The sequence below is a fragment of the Ammospiza nelsoni genome, chromosome 34, assembly GCF_027579445.1.
Source record: "Ammospiza nelsoni isolate bAmmNel1 chromosome 34, bAmmNel1.pri, whole genome shotgun sequence".
NCBI classification, from domain to species: domain Eukaryota; kingdom Metazoa; phylum Chordata; class Aves; order Passeriformes; family Passerellidae; genus Ammospiza; species Ammospiza nelsoni.
This window is the reverse complement of record NC_080666.1, coordinates 539,197-554,625: the sequence shown is the minus strand read 5'-3', so window position 1 is coordinate 554,625 and position 15,429 is coordinate 539,197.

Genomic DNA, 15,429 nt, shown 5'->3' with positions numbered 1-15,429 from the left:
TTTCTCGTCTTAGGGTTGGGGTTCGGCCTAGGGCTAGGATTTTTAAAATCAGGAAGCCCTGGGCTCCAGGCACATTGCAGCTGTGAAAGGCATCCAAAAGGGAGTGCAAAAGTGCCACAACATGCCTGCCTCCACAGCTTTTTCCTTGGGGACATACCTAATTCCTGGCTGATTTGCCTTCCCAGGGTTACTGTTAGGCTTAGGCCTAGGGCTAGGATTTTTAAAACTAGGAAGCCCTTAGCTCCAGGCACACTGCAGCTGTTCAAGACATCCCAAGGGGAGTACAAAAGTGCAACAACATGGCAGCTTTCACAGCTTTTTCCTTGGCACCATCCCTATACCTAGGCTGATTTATCTGCCTAGGGTTAGGGTTAGGGTTCAGCCTAGGGCTTGGATTTCTTTAACCAGGAAGCCCTGAGTTCCAGGCTTACTTCATCTGCCAAAGGCATCCCAAAGGGAGTGCAGAAGTGCCACAACATGGCTGCTTTCACGGCTTTTCCCTTAGGAAGAGCCCTAATACCCGGCTGATTCACCTTCCTAGGGTTACTGTTAGGCTTAGGCCTAGGACTTTTAAAACCAGGAAGCCCTGGGCTCCAGGCACACTGCAGCTGCGAAAGGCATCCCAAGGGGAGCGCAAAAGTGACGCAACTTGGCTGCCACCACTGATATTTCCACGAGACCATCCCGAACCATAGGCTGATTTTCCTTCCTAGGGTTAAGGTTTGAGTTACGCCTAGGGTAAGGGTTCTATTAACCAGAAAGCCCTGAGTTCCAAGAACACAGCAGCTGCGAAGGACTACCCAAGAAGAGCGCAAAAGTACCACAACATGCCTGCCTCCACAGCTTTTTCCTTGGGGACATGCCTAATTCCTGGCTGATTTGCCTTTCTCGTCTTAGGGTTGGGGTTCGGCCTAGGGCTAGGATTTTTAAAATCAGGAAGCCCTGAGTTCCAGGCACACTGCAGCTGTGAAAGGCATCCAAAAGAGAGTGCAAAAGTGCCACAACATGGCTGCTTTCACGGCTTTTTCCTTGGCAAGAAGCCTAACACCAGGCTGATTTGCCTTCCCAGGGTTACTGTTAGGCTTAGGCCTAGGGCTAGGATTTTTAAAACTAGGAAGCCCTTAGCTCCAGGCACACTGCAGCTGTTCAAGGCATCCCAAGGGGAGTACAAAAGTGCAACAACATGGCAGCTTTCACAGCTTTTTCCTTGGCACCATCCCTATACCTAGGCTGATTTATCTGCCTAGGGTTAGGGTTAGGGTTCAGCCTAGGGCTTGGAGTTTTTTAACCAGGATGCCCTGAGTTCCAAACTTACTGCATCTGCCAAAGGCATCCCAAAGGGAGTGCAGAAGTTCCACAACATGGCTGCTTTCACGGCTTTTCCCTTAGGAAGAACCCTAATACCCGGCTGATTTACCTTCCTAGGGTTACTGTTAGGCTTAGGCCTAGGACTTTTAAAACCAGGAAGCCCTGGGCTCCAGGCACACTGCAGCTGCGAAAGGCATCCCAAGGGGAGCGCAAAAGTGACGCAACTTGGCTGCCACCACTGATATTTCCATGAGAGCATCCCGAACCATAGGCTGATTTTCCTTCCTAGGCTTAAGGTTTGAGTTACGCCTAGGGTAAGAGTTCTATTAACCAGAAAGCCCTGAGTTCCAAGAACACAGCAGCTGCGAAGGACTAGCCAAGAAGAGCGCAAAAGTACCACAACATGCCTGCCTCCACAGCTTTTTCCTTGGGGACATGCCTAATTCCTGGCTGATTTGCCTTTCTCGTCTTAGGGTTGCGGTTTGGCCTAGGGCTAGGATTTTTTTAAACAGGAAGCCCTGATATCCAGGCTAAGCCTAACACCAGGCTGATTTCCCTTCCCAGGGTTACTGTTAGGCTTAGGCCTAGGGCTAGGATTTTTAAAACTAGGAAGCCCTTAGCTCCAGGCACACTGCAGCTGTTCAAGGCATCCCAAGGGGAGTACAAAAGTGCAACAACATGGCAGCTTTCACAGCTTTTTCCTTGGCACCATCCCTATACCTAGGCTGATTTATCTGCCTAGGGTTAGGGTTCAGCCTAGGGCTTGGATTTCTTTAACCAGGAAGCCCTGAGTTCCAGGCTTACTTCATCTGCCAAAGGCATCCCAAAGGGAGTGCAGAAGTGCCACAACATGGCTGCTTTCACGGCTTTTCCCTTAGGAAGAACCCTAATACCCGGCTGATTTACCTTCCTAGGGTTACTGTTAGGCTTAGGCCTAGGACTTTTAAAACCAGGAAGCCCTGGGCTCCAGGCACACTGCAGCTGCGAAAGGCATCCCAAGGGGAGCGCAAAAGTGATGCAACTTGGCTGCCACCACTGATATTTCCATGAGAGCATCCCGAACCATAGGCTGATTTTTCTTTCGTAGGGTTAAGGTTTGAGTTACGCCTAGGGTAAGGGTTCTATTAACCAGAAAGCCCTGAGTTCCAAGAACACAGCAGCTGCGAAGGACTACCCAAGAAGAGCGCAAAAGTACCACAACATGCCTGCCTCCACAGCTTTTTCCTTGGGGACATGCCTAATTCCTGGCTGATTTGCCTTTCTCGTCTTAGGGTTGGGGTTCGGCCTAGGGCTAGGATTTTTAAAATCAGGAAGCCCTGAGTTCCAGGCACACTGGAGCTGTGAAAGGCATCCAAAAGGGAGTGCAAAAGTGCCACAACATGGCTGCTTTCACGGCTTTTTCCTTGGCAAGAAGCCTAACACCAGGCTGATTTCCCTTCCCTGGGTTACTATTAGGCTTAGGCCTAGGGCTAGGATTTTTAAAACTAGGAAGCCCTTAGCTCCAGGCACACTGCAGCTGTTCAAGGCATCCCAAGGGGAGTACAAAAGTGCAACAACATGGCAGCTTTCACAGCTTTTTCCTTGGCACCATCCCTATACCTAGGCTGATTTATCTGCCTAGGGTTAGGGTTCAGCCTAGGGCTTGGATTTCTTTAACCAGGAAGCCCTGAGTTCCAAGCTTACTTCATCTGCCAAAGGCATCCCAAAGGGAGTGCAGAAGTGCTACAACATGGCTGCTTTCATGGCTTTTCCCTTAGGAGGAACCCTAATACCCGGCTGATTTACCTTCCTAGGGTTACTGTTAGGCTTAGGCCTAGGACTTTTAAAACCAGGAAGCCCTGGGCTCCAGGCACACTGCAGCTGCGAAAGGCATCCCAAGGGGAGCGCAAAAGTGACGCAACTTGGCTGCCACCACTGATAATTCCATGAAAGCATCCCGAATCATAGGCTGATTTTCCTTCCTAGGGTTAAGGTTTGAGTTACGCCTAGGGTAAGGGTTCTATTAACCAGAAAGCCCTGAGTTCCAAGAACACAGCAGCTGCGAAGGACTACCCAAGAAGAGTGCAAAAGTACCACAACATGCCTGCCTCCACAGCTTTTTCCTTGGGGACATGCCTAATTCCTGGCTGATTTGCCTTTCTCGTCTTAGGGCTGGGGTTCGGTTAGGGCTAGGATTTTTAAAATCAGGAAGCCCTGAGTTCCAGGCACACTGGAGCTGTGAAAGGCATCCAAAAGGGAGTGCAAAAGTGCCACAACATGCCTGCTTTCACGGCTTTTTCCTTGGCAAGAAGCCTAACACCAGGCTGATTTGCCTTCCCAGGGTTACTGTTAGGCTTAGGCCTAGGGCTAGGATTTTTAAAACTAGGAAGCCCTTAGCTCCAGGCACACTGCAGCTGTTCAAGGCATCCCAAGGGGAGTACAAAAGTGCAACAACATGGCAGCTTTCACAGCTTTTTCCTTGGCACCATCCCTATACCTAGGCTGATTTATCTGCCTAGGGTTAGGGTTAGGGTTCAGCCTAGGGCTTGGATTTCTTTAACCAGGAAGCCCTGAGTTCCAGGCTTACTTCATCTGCCAAAGGCATCCCAAAGGGAGTGCAGAAGTGCCACAACATGGCTGCTTTCACGGCTTTTCCCTTAGGAAGAACCCTAATACCCGGCTGATTTACCTTCCTAGGGTTACTGTTAGGCTTAGGCCTAGGACTTTTAAAACCAGGAAGCCCTGGGCTCCAGGCACACTGCAGCTGCGAAAGGCATCCCAAGGGGAGCACAAAATTGACGCAACTTGGCTGCCACCACTGATATTTCCATGAGACCATCCCGAACCATAGGCTGATTTTCCTTTCTGGGGCTAAGGTTTGAGTTACGCCTAGGGTAAGGGTTCTATTAACCAGAAAGCCCTGAGTTCCAAGAACACAGCAGCTGCGGACTACCCAGGAAGAGCGCAAAAGTACCACAACATGCCTGCCTCCACAGCTTTTTCCTTGGGGACATGCCTAATTCCTGGCTGATTTGCCTTTCTCGTCTTAGGGCTGGGGTTCGGCCTAGGGCTAGGATTTTTAAAATCAGGAAGCCCGGAGTTCCAGGCACACTGGAGCTGTGAAAGGCATCCAAAAGGGAGTGCAAAAGTGCCACAACATGGCTGCTTTCACGGCTTTTTCCTTGGCAAGAAGCCTAACACCAGGCTGATTTCCCTTCCCAGGGTTACTGTTAGGCTTAGGCCTAGGGCTAGGATTTTTAAAACTAGGAAGCCCTGGGCTCCAGGCACACTGCAGCTGTTCATGGCATCCCAAGGGGAGTACAAAAGTGCAACAACATGGCAGCTTTCACAGCTTTTTCCTTGGCACCATCCCTATACCTAGGCTGATTTATCTGCCTAGGGTTAGGGTTAGGGTTCAGCCTAGGGCTTGGATTTCTTTAACCAGGAAGCCCTGATTTCCCGGCTTACTTCATCTGCCAAAGGCATCCCAAAGGGAGTGCAGAAGTGCCACAACATGGCTGCTTTCACGGCTTTTCCCTTAGGAAGAACCCTAATACCCGGCTGATTTACCTTCCTAGGGTTACTGTTAGGCTTAGGCCTAGGACTTTTAAAACCAGGAAGCCCTGGGCTCCAGGCACACTGCAGCTGCGAAAGGCATCCCAAGGGGAGCGCAAAAGTGACGCAACTTGGCTGCCACCACTGATATTTCCATGAGAGCATCCCGAACCATAGGCTGATTTTCCTTCCTAGGGTTAAGGTTTGAGTTACGCCTAGGGTAAGGGTTCTATTAACCAGAAAGCCCTGAGTTCCAAGAACACAGCAGCTGCGAAGGACTACCCAAGAAGAGCGCAAAAGTACCACAACATGCCTGCCTCCACAGCTTTTTCCTTGGGGACATGCCTAATTCCTGGCTGATTTGCCTTTCTCGTCTTAGGGTTGGGGTTCGGCCTAGGGCTAGGATTTTTAAAATCAGGAAGCCCTGGGTTCCAGGCACACTGGAGCTGTGAAAGGCATCCAAAAGAGAGTGCAAAAGTGCCACAACATGGCTGCTTTCACGGCTTTTTCCTTGGCAAGAAGCCTACCACACAGGGCTGATTTGCCTTCCCAGGGTTACTGTTAGGCCTAGGCCTAGGGCTAGGATTTTTAAAACTAGGAAGCCCTTAGCTCCAGGCACACTGCAGCTGTTCAAGGCATCCCAAGGGGAGTACAAAAGTGCAACAACATGGCAGCTTTCACAGCTTTTTCCTTGGCGCCATCCCTATACCTAGGCTGATTTATCTGCCTAGGGTTAGGGTTAGGGTTCAGCCTAGGGCTTGGATTTCTTTAACCAGGAAGCCCTGAGTTCCAGGCTTACTTCATCTGCCAAAGGCATCCCAAAGGGAGTGCAGAAGTGCCACAACATGGCTGCTTTCACGGCTTTTCCCTTAGGAAGAACCCTAATACCCGGCTGATTTACCTTCCTAGGGTTACTGTTAGGCTTAGGCCTAGGACTTTTAAAACCAGGAAGCCCTGGGCTTCAGGCACACTGCAGCTGCGAAAGGCATCCCAAGGGGAGCGCAAAAGTGACGCAACTTGGCTGCCACCACTGATATTTCCACGAGACCATCCCGAACCATAGGCTGATTTTCCTTCCTAGGGTTAAGGTTTGAGTTACGCCTAGGGTAAGGGTTCTATTAACCAGAAAGCCCTGAGTTCCAAGAACACAGCAGCTGCGAAGGACTACCCAAGAAGAGCGCAAAAGTACCACAACATGCCTGCCTCCACAGCTTTTTCCTTGGGGACATGCCTAATTCCTGGCTGATTTGCCTTTCTCGTCTTAGGGTTGGGGTTCGGCCTAGGGCTAGGATTTTTAAAATCAGGAAGCCCTGGGCTCCAGGCACACTGCAGCTGCAAAAGGCATCCAAAAAAGAGTGCAAAAGTGCCACAACATGCCTGCCTCCACAGCTTTTTCCTTGGGGACATGCCTAATTCCTGGCTGATTTGCCTTCCCAGGGTTACTGTTAGGCTTAGGCCTAGGGCTAGGATTTTTAAAACTAGGAAGCCCTTAGCTCCAGGCACACTGCAGCTGTTCAAGGCATCCCAAGGGGAGTACAAAAGTGCAACAACATGGCAGCTTTCACAGCTTTTTCCTTGGCACCATCCCTATACCTAGGCTGATTTATCTGCCTAGGGTTAGGGTTAGGGTTCAGCCTAGGGCTTGGATTTCTTTAACCAGGAAGCCCTGAGTTCCAGGCTTACTTCATCTGCCAAAGGCATCCCAAAGGGAGTGCAGAAGTGCCACAACATGGCTGCTTTCACGGCTTTTCCCTTAGGAAGAACCCTAATACCCGGCTGATTTACCTTCCTAGGGTTACTGTTAGGCTTAGGCCTAGGACTTTTAAAACCAGGAAGCCCTGGGCTCCAGGCACACTGCAGCTGCGAAAGGCATCCCAAGGGGAGCGCAAAAGTGACGCAACTTGGCTGCCACCACTGATATTTCCATGAGACCATCCCGAACCATAGGCTGATTTTCCTTCCTAGGGTTAAGGTTTGAGTTACGCCTAGGGTAAGGGTTCTATTAACCAGAAAGCCCTGAGTTCCAAGAACACAGCAGCTGCGAAGGACTAGCCAAGAAGAGCGCAAAAGTACCACAACATGCCTGCCTCCACAGCTTTTTCCTTGGGGACATGCCTAATTCCTGGCTGATTTGCCTTTCTCGTCTTAGGGTTGGGGTTCGGCCTAGGGCTAGGATTTTTAAAATCAGGAAGCCCTGAGTTCCAGGCACACCGGAGCTGTGAAAGGCATCCAAGAGGGAGTGCAAAAGTGCCACAATATGGCTGCTTTCACGGCTTTTTCCTTGGCAAGAAGCCTACCACACAGGGCTGATTTGCCTTCCCAGGGTTACTGTTAGGCTTAGGCCTAGGGCTAGGATTTTTAAAACTAGGAAGCCCTTAGCTCCAGGCACACTGCAGCTGTTCAAGGCATCCCAAGGGGAGTACAAAAGTGCAACAACATGGCAGCTTTCACAGCTTTTTCCTTGGCACCATCCCTATACCTAGGCTGATTTATCTGCCTAGGTTTAGGGTTAGGGTTCAGCCTAGGGCTTGGATTTCTTTAACCAGGAAGCCCTGAGTTCCAGGCTTACTTCATCTGCCAAAGGCATCCCAAAGGGAGTGCAGAAGTGCCACAACATGGCAGCTTTCACGGCTTTTCCCTTAGGAAGAACCCTAATACCCGGCTGATTTACCTTCCTAGGGTTACTGTTAGGCTTAGGCCTAGGACTTTTAAAACCAGGAAGCCCTGGGCTCCAGGCACACTGCAGCTGCGAAAGGCATCCCAAGGGGAGCGCAAAAGTGACGCAACTTGGCTGCCACCACTGATATTTCCATGAGAGCATCCCGAACCATAGGCTGATTTTCCTTCCTAGGGTTAAGGTTTGAGTTACGCCTAGGGTAAGGGTTCTATTAACCAGAAAGCCCTGAGTTCCAAGAACACAGCAGCTGCGAAGGACTAGCCAAGAAGAGCGCAAAAGTACCACAACATGCCTGCCTCCACAGCTTTTTCCTTGGGGACATGCCTAATTCCTGGCTGATTTGCCTTTCTCGTCTTAGGGTTGGGGTTCGGCCTAGGGCTAGGATTTTTAAAATCAGGAAGCCCTGAGTTCCAGGCACACTGGAGCTGTGAAAGGCATCCAAAAGAGAGTGCAAAAGTGCCACAACATGGCTGCTTTCACGGCTTTTTCCTTGGCAAGAAGCCTAACACCAGGCTGATTTGCCTTCCCAGGGTTACTGTTAGGCTTAGGCCTAGGGCTAGGATTTTTAAAACTAGGAAGCCCTTAGCTCCAGGCACACTGCAGCTGTTCAAGGCATCCCAAGGGGAGTACAAAAGTGCAACAACATGGCAGCTTTCACAGCTTTTTCCTTGGCGCCATCCCTATACCTAGGCTGATTTATCTGCCTAGGGTTAGGGTTAGGGTTCAGCCTAGGGCTTGGATTTCTTTAACCAGGAAGCCCTGAGTTCCCGGCTTACTTCATCTGCCAAAGGCATCCCAAAGGGAGTGCAGAAGTGCCACAACATGGCTGCTTTCACGGCTTTTCCCTTAGGAAGAACCCTAATACCCGGCTGATTTACCTTCCTAGGGTTACTGTTAGGCTTAGGCCTAGGACTTTTAAAACCAGGAAGCCCTGGGCTCCAGGCACACTGCAGCTGCGAAAGGCATCCCAAGGGGAGCGCAAAAGTGACGCAACTTGGCTGCCACCACTGATATTTCCATGAGAGCATCCCGAACCATAGGCTGATTTTCCTTCCTAGGGTTAAGGTTTGAGTTACGCCTAGGGTAAGGGTTCTATTAACCAGAAAGCCCTGAGTTCCAAGAACACAGCAGCTGCGAAGGACTACCCAAGAAGAGCGCAAAAGTACCACAACATGCCTGCCTCCACAGCTTTTTCCTTGGGGACATGCCTAATTCCTGGCTGATTTGCCTTTCTCGTCTTAGGGTTGGGGTTCGGCCTAGGGCTAGGATTTTTAAAATCAGGAAGCCCTGAGTTCCAGGCACACCGGAGCTGTGAAAGGCATCCAAAAGGGAGTGCAAAAGTGCCACAACATGGCTGCTTTCACGGCTTTTTCCTTGGCAAGAAGCCTACCACACAGGGCTGATTTGCCTTCCCAGGGTTACTGTTAGGCTTAGGCCTAGGGCTAGGATTTTTAAAACTAGGAAGCCCTTAGCTCCAGGCACACTGCAGCTGTTCAAGGCATCCCAAGGGGAGTACAAAAGTGCAACAACATGGCAGCTTTCACAGCTTTTTCCTTGGCACCATCCCTATACCTAGGCTGATTTATCTGCCTAGGGTTAGGGTTAGGGTTCAGCCTAGGGCTTGGATTTCTTTAACCAGGAAGCCCTGAGTTCCAGGCTTACTTCATCTGCCAAAGGCATCCCAAAGGGAGTGCAGAAGTGCCACAACATGGCTGCTTTCACGGCTTTTCCCTTAGGAAGAACCCTAATACCCGGCTGATTTACCTTCCTAGGGTTACTGTTAGGCTTAGGCCTAGGACTTTTAAAACCAGGAAGCCCTGGGCTCCAGGCACACTGCAGCTGCGAAAGGCATCCCAAGGGGAGCGCAAAAGTGACGCAACTTGGCTGCCACCACTGATATTTCCATGAGAGCATCCCGAATCATAGGCTGATTTTCCTTCCTATGGTGAAGGTTTGAGTTACGCCTAGGGTATGGGTTCTATTAACCAGAAAGCCCTGAGTTCCAAGAACACAGCAGCTGCAAAGGACTACCCAAGAAGAGTGCAAAAGTACCACAACATGCCTGCCTCCACAGCTTTTTCCTTGGGGACATGCCTAATTCCTGGCTGATTTGCCTTTCTCGTCTTAGGGTTGGGGTTCGGCCTAGGGCTTGGATTTTTAAAATCAGGAAGCCCTGGGCTCCAGGCACACTGCAGCTGCGAAAGGCATCCAAAAGGGAGTGCAAAAGTGCCACAACATGCCTGCCTCCACAGCTTTTTCCTTGGGGACATGCCTAATTCCTGGCTGATTTCCCTTCCCAGGGTTACTGTTAGGCTTAGGCCTAGGGCTAGGATTTTTAAAACTAGGAAGCCCTGGGCTCCAGGCACACTGCAGTTGTTCAAGGCATCCCAAGGGGAGTACAAAAGTGCAAGAACATGGCAGCTTTCACAGCTTTTTCCTTGGCACCATCCCTATACCTAGGCTGATTTATCTGCCTAGGGTTAGGGTTAGGGTTCAGCCTAGGGCTTGGAGTTTTTTTACCAGGAAGCCCTGAGTTCCAGGCTTACTGCATCTGCCAAAGGCATCCCAAAGGGAGTGCAGAAGTGCCACAACATGGCTGCTTTCACGGCTTTTCCCTTAGGAAGAACCCTAATACCCGGCTGATTTACCTTCCTAGAGTTACTGTTAGGCTTAGGCCTAGGACTTTTAAAACCAGGAAGCCCTGGGCTCCAGGCACACTGCAGATGCGAAAGGCATCCCAAGGGGAGCGCAAAAGTGACGCAACTTGGCTGCCACCACTGATATTATCATGAGAGCATCCCGAATCATAGGCTGATTTTCCTTCCTAGGCTTAAGGTTTGAGTTACGCCTAGGGTAAGCGTTCTATTAACCAGGAAGCCCTGAGTTCCAAGAACACAGCAGCTGCGAAGGACTAGCCAAGAAGAGCGCAAAAGTACCACAACATGCCTGCCTCCACAGCTTTTTCCTTGGGGACATGCCTAATTCCTGGCTGATTTGCCTTTCTCGTCTTAGGGTTGGGGTTCGGCCTAGGGCTAGGATTTTTAAAATCAGGAAGCCCTGAGTTCCAGGCATTCCGGAGCTGTGAAAGGCATCCAAAAGGGAGTGCAAAAGTGCCACAACATGGCTGCTTTCACGGCTTTTTCCTTGGCAAGAAGCCTAACACCAGGCTGATTTGCCTTCCCAGGGTTACTGTTAGGCTTAGGCCTAGGGCTAGGATTTTTAAAACTAGGAAGCCCTGAGCTCCAGGCACACTGCAGCTGTTCAAGGCATCCCAAGGGGAGTACAAAAGTACAACAACATGGCAGCTTTCACAGCTTTTTCCTTGGCACCATCCCTATACCTAGGCTGATTTATCTGCCTAGGGTTAGGGTTAGGGTTCAGCCTAGGGCTTGGATTTCTTTAACCAGGAAGCCCTGAGTTCCAGGCTTACTTCATCTGCCAAAGGCATCCCAAAGGGAGTGCAGAAGTGCCACAACATGGCAGCTTTCACGGCTTTTCCCTTAGGAAGAACCCTAATACCCGGCTGATTTACCTTCCTAGGGTTACTGTTAGGCTTAGGCCTAGGACTTTTAAAACCAGGAAGCCCTGGGCTCCAGGCACACTGCAGCTGCGAAAGGCATCCCAAGGGGAGCGCAAAAGTGACGCAACTTGGCTGCCACCACTGATATTTCCATGAGAGCATCCCGAATCATAGGCTGATTTTCCTTCCTAGGGTTAAGGTTTGAGTTACGCCTAGGGTAAGGGTTCTATTAACCAGAAAGCCCTGAGTTCCAAGAACACAGCAGCTGCGAAGGACTACCCAAGAAGAGCGCAAAAGTACCACAACATGCCTGCCTCCACAGCTTTTTCCTTGGGGACATGACTAATTCCTGGCTGATTTGCCTTTCTCGTCTTAGGGTTGGGGTTCGGCCTAGGGCTAGGATTTTTAAAATCAGGAAGCCCTGAGTTCCAGGCACACTGGGGCTGTGAAAGGCATCCAAAAGAGAGTGCAAAAGTGCCACAACATGGCTGCTTTCACAGCTTTTTCCTTGGCAAGAAGCCTAACACCAGGCTGATTTGCCTTCCCAGGGTTACTGTTAGGCTTAGGCCTAGGGCTAGGATTTTTAAAACTAGGAAGCCCTTAGCTCCAGGCACACTGCAGCTGTTCAAGGCATCCCAAGGGGAGTACAAAAGTGCAACAACATGGCAGCTTTCACAGCTTTTTCCTTGGCGCCATCCCTATACCTAGGCTGATTTATCTGCCTAGGGTTAGGGTTAGGGTTCAGCCTAGGGCTTGGATTTCTTTAACCAGGAAGCCCTGAGTTCCAGGCTTACTTCATCTGCCAAAGGCATCCCAAAGGGAGTGCAGAAGTGCCACAACATGGCTGCTTTCACGGCTTTTCCCTTAGGAAGAACCCTAATACCCGGCTGATTTACCTTCCTAGGGTTACTGTTAGGCTTAGGCCTAGGACTTTTAAAACCAGGAAGCCCTGGGCTTCAGGCACACTGCAGCTGCGAAAGGCATCCCAAGGGGAGCGCAAAAGTGACGCAACTTGGCTGCCACCACTGATATTTCCACGAGACCATCCCGAACCATAGGCTGATTTTCCTTCCTAGTGTTAAGGTTTGAGTTACGCCTAGGGTAAGGGTTCTATTAACCAGGAAGCCCTGAGTTCCAAGAACACAGCAGCTGCGAAGGACTAGCCAAGAAGAGCGCAAAAGTACCACAACATGCCTGCCTCCACAGCTTTTTCCTTGGGGACATGCCTAATTCCTGGCTGATTTGCCTTTCTCGTCTTAGGGTTGGGGTTCGGCCTAGGGCTAGGATTTTTAAAATCAGGAAGCCCTGAGTTCCAGGCACACCGGAGCTGTGAAAGGCATCCAAAAGGGAGTGCAAAAGTGCCACAACATGGCTGCTTTCACGGCTTTTTCCTTGGCAAGAAGCCTACCACACAGGGTTGATTTGCCTTCCCAGGGTTACTGTTAGGCTTAGGCCTAGGGCTAGGATTTTTAAAACTAGGAAGCCCTGAGCTCCAGGCACACTGCAGCTGTTCAAGGCATCCCAAGGGGAGTACAAAAGTACAACAACATGGCAGCTTTCACAGCTTTTTCCTTGGCACCATCCCTATACCTAGGCTGATTTATCTGCCTAGGGTTAGGGTTAGGGTTCAGCCTAGGGCTTGGATTTCTTTAACCAGGAAGCCCTGAGTTCCAGGCTTACTTCATCTGCCAAAGGCATCCCAAAGGGAGTGCAGAAGTGCCACAACATGGCAGCTTTCACGGCTTTTCCCTTAGGAAGAACCCTAATACCCGGCTGATTTACCTTCCTAGGGTTACTGTTAGGCTTAGGCCTAGGACTTTTAAAACCAGGAAGCCCTGGGCTCCAGGCACACTGCAGCTGCGAAAAGCATCCCAAGGGGAGCGCAAAAGTGACGCAACTTGGCTGCCACCACTGATATTTCCATGAGAGCATCCCGAATCATAGGCTGATTTTCCTTCCTAGGGTTAAGGTTTGAGTTACGCCTAGGGTAAGGGTTCTATTAACCAGAAAGCCCTGAGTTCCAAGAACACAGCAGCTGCGAAGGACTAGCCAAGAAGAGCGCAAAAGTACCACAACATGCCTGCCTCCACAGCTTTTTCCTTGGGGACATGCCTAATTCCTGGCTGATTTGCCTTTCTCGTCTTAGGGTTGGGGTTCGGCCTAGGGCTAGGATTTTTAAAATCAGGAAGCCCTGAGTTCCAGGCACACCGGAGCTGTGAAAGGCATCCAAAAGGGAGTGCAAAAGTGCCACAACATGGCTGCTTTCACGGCTTTTTCCTTGGCAAGAAGCCTACCACACAGGGCTGATTTGCCTTCCCAGGGTTACTGTAAGGCTTAGGCCTAGGGCTAGGATTTTTAAAACTAGGAAGCCCTGAGCTCCAGGCACACTGCAGCTGTTCAAGGCATCCCAAGGGGAGTACAAAAGTGCAACAACATGGCAGCTTTCACAGCTTTTTCCTTGGCACCATCCCTATACCTAGGCTGATTTATCTGCCTAGGGTTAGGGTTAGGCTTCAGCCTAGGGCTTGGATTTCTTTAACCAGGAAGCCCTGAGTTCCAGGCTTACTTCATCTGCCAAAGGCATCCCAAAGGGAGTGCAGAAGTGCCACAACATGGCTGCTTTCACGGCTTTTCCCTTAGGAAGAACCCTAATACCCGGCTGATTTACCTTCCTAGGGTTACTGTTAGGCTTAGGCCTAGGACATTTAAAACCAGGAAGCCCTGGGCTCCAGGCACACTGCAGCTGCGAAAGGCATCCCAAGGGGAGCGCAAAAGTGACGCAACTTGGCTGCCACCACTGATATTTCCATGAGAGCATCCCGAACCATAGGCTGATTTTCCTTCCTAGGGTTAAGGTTTGAGTTACGCCTAGGGTAAGGGTTCTATTAACCAGGAAGCCCTGAGTTCCAAGAACACAGCAGCTGCGAAGGACTACCCAAGAAGAGCGCAAAAGTACCACAACATGCCTGCCTCCACAGCTTTTTCCTTGGGGACATGCCTAATTCCTGGCTGATTTGCCTTTCTCGTCTTAGGGTTGGGGTTCGGCCTAGGGCTAGGATTTTTAAAATCAGGAAGCCCTGAGTTCCAGGCACACCGGAGCTGTGAAAGGCATCCAAAAGGGAGTGCAAAAGTGCCACAACATGGCTGCTTTCACGGCTTTTTCCTTGGCAAGAAGCCTACCACACAGGGCTGATTTGCCTTCCCAGGGTTACTGTTAGGCTTAGGCCTAGGGCTAGGATTTTTAAAACTAGGAAGCCCTTAGCTCCAGGCACACTGCAGCTGTTCAAGGCATCCCAAGGGGAGTACAAAAGTGCAACAACATGGCAGCTTTCACAGCTTTTTCCTTGGCACCATCCCTATACCTAGGCTGATTTATCTGCCTAGGTTTAGGGTTAGGGTTCAGCCTAGGGCTTGGATTTCTTTAACCAGGAAGCCCTGAGTTCCAGGCTTACTGCATCTGCCAAAGGCATCCCAAAGGGAGTGCAGAAGTGCCACAACATGGCTGCTTTCACGGCTTTTCCCTTAGGAAGAACCCTAATACCCGGCTGATTTACCTTCCTAGGGTTACTGTTAGGCTTAGGCCTAGGACTTTTAAAACCAGGAAGCCCTGGGCTCCAGGCACACTGCAGCTGCGAAAGGCATCCCAAGGGGAGCGCAAAAGTGACGCAACTTGGCTGCCACCACTGCTATTTGCATGAGAGCATCCCGAACCATAGGCTGATTTTCCTTCCTAGGCTTAAGGTTTGAGTTACGCCTAGGGTAAGGGTTCTATTAACCAGAAAGCCCTGAGTTCCAAGAACACAGCAGCTGCGAAGGACTAGCCAAGAAGAGCGCAAAAGTACCACAACATACCTGCCTCCACAGCTTTTTCCTTGGGGACATGCCTAATTCCTGGCTGATTTGCCTTTCTCGTCTTAGGGTTGGGGTTCGGCCTAGGGCTAGGATTTTTAAAATCAGGAAGCCCTGGGCTCCAGGCACACTGCAGCTGCGAAAGGCATCCAAAAGGGAGTGCAAAAGTGCCACAACATGGCTGCTTTCACGGCTTTTTCCTTGGCAAGAAGCCTAACACCAGGCTGATTTGCCTTCCCAGGGTTACTGTAAGGCTTAGGCCTAGGGCTAGGATTTTTAAAACTAGGAAGCCCTTAGCTCCAGGCACACTGCAGCTGTTCAAGGCATCCCAAGGGGAGTACAAAAGTGCAACAACATGGCAGCTTTCACAGCTTTTTCCTTGGCACCATCCCTATACCTAGGCTGATTTATCTGCCTAGGGTTAGGGTTAGGGTTCAGCCTAGGGCTTGGATTTCTTTAACCAGGAAGCCCTGAGTTCCAGGCTTACTTCATCTGCCAAAGGCATCCCAAAGGGAGTGCAGAAGTGCCACAACATGGCTGC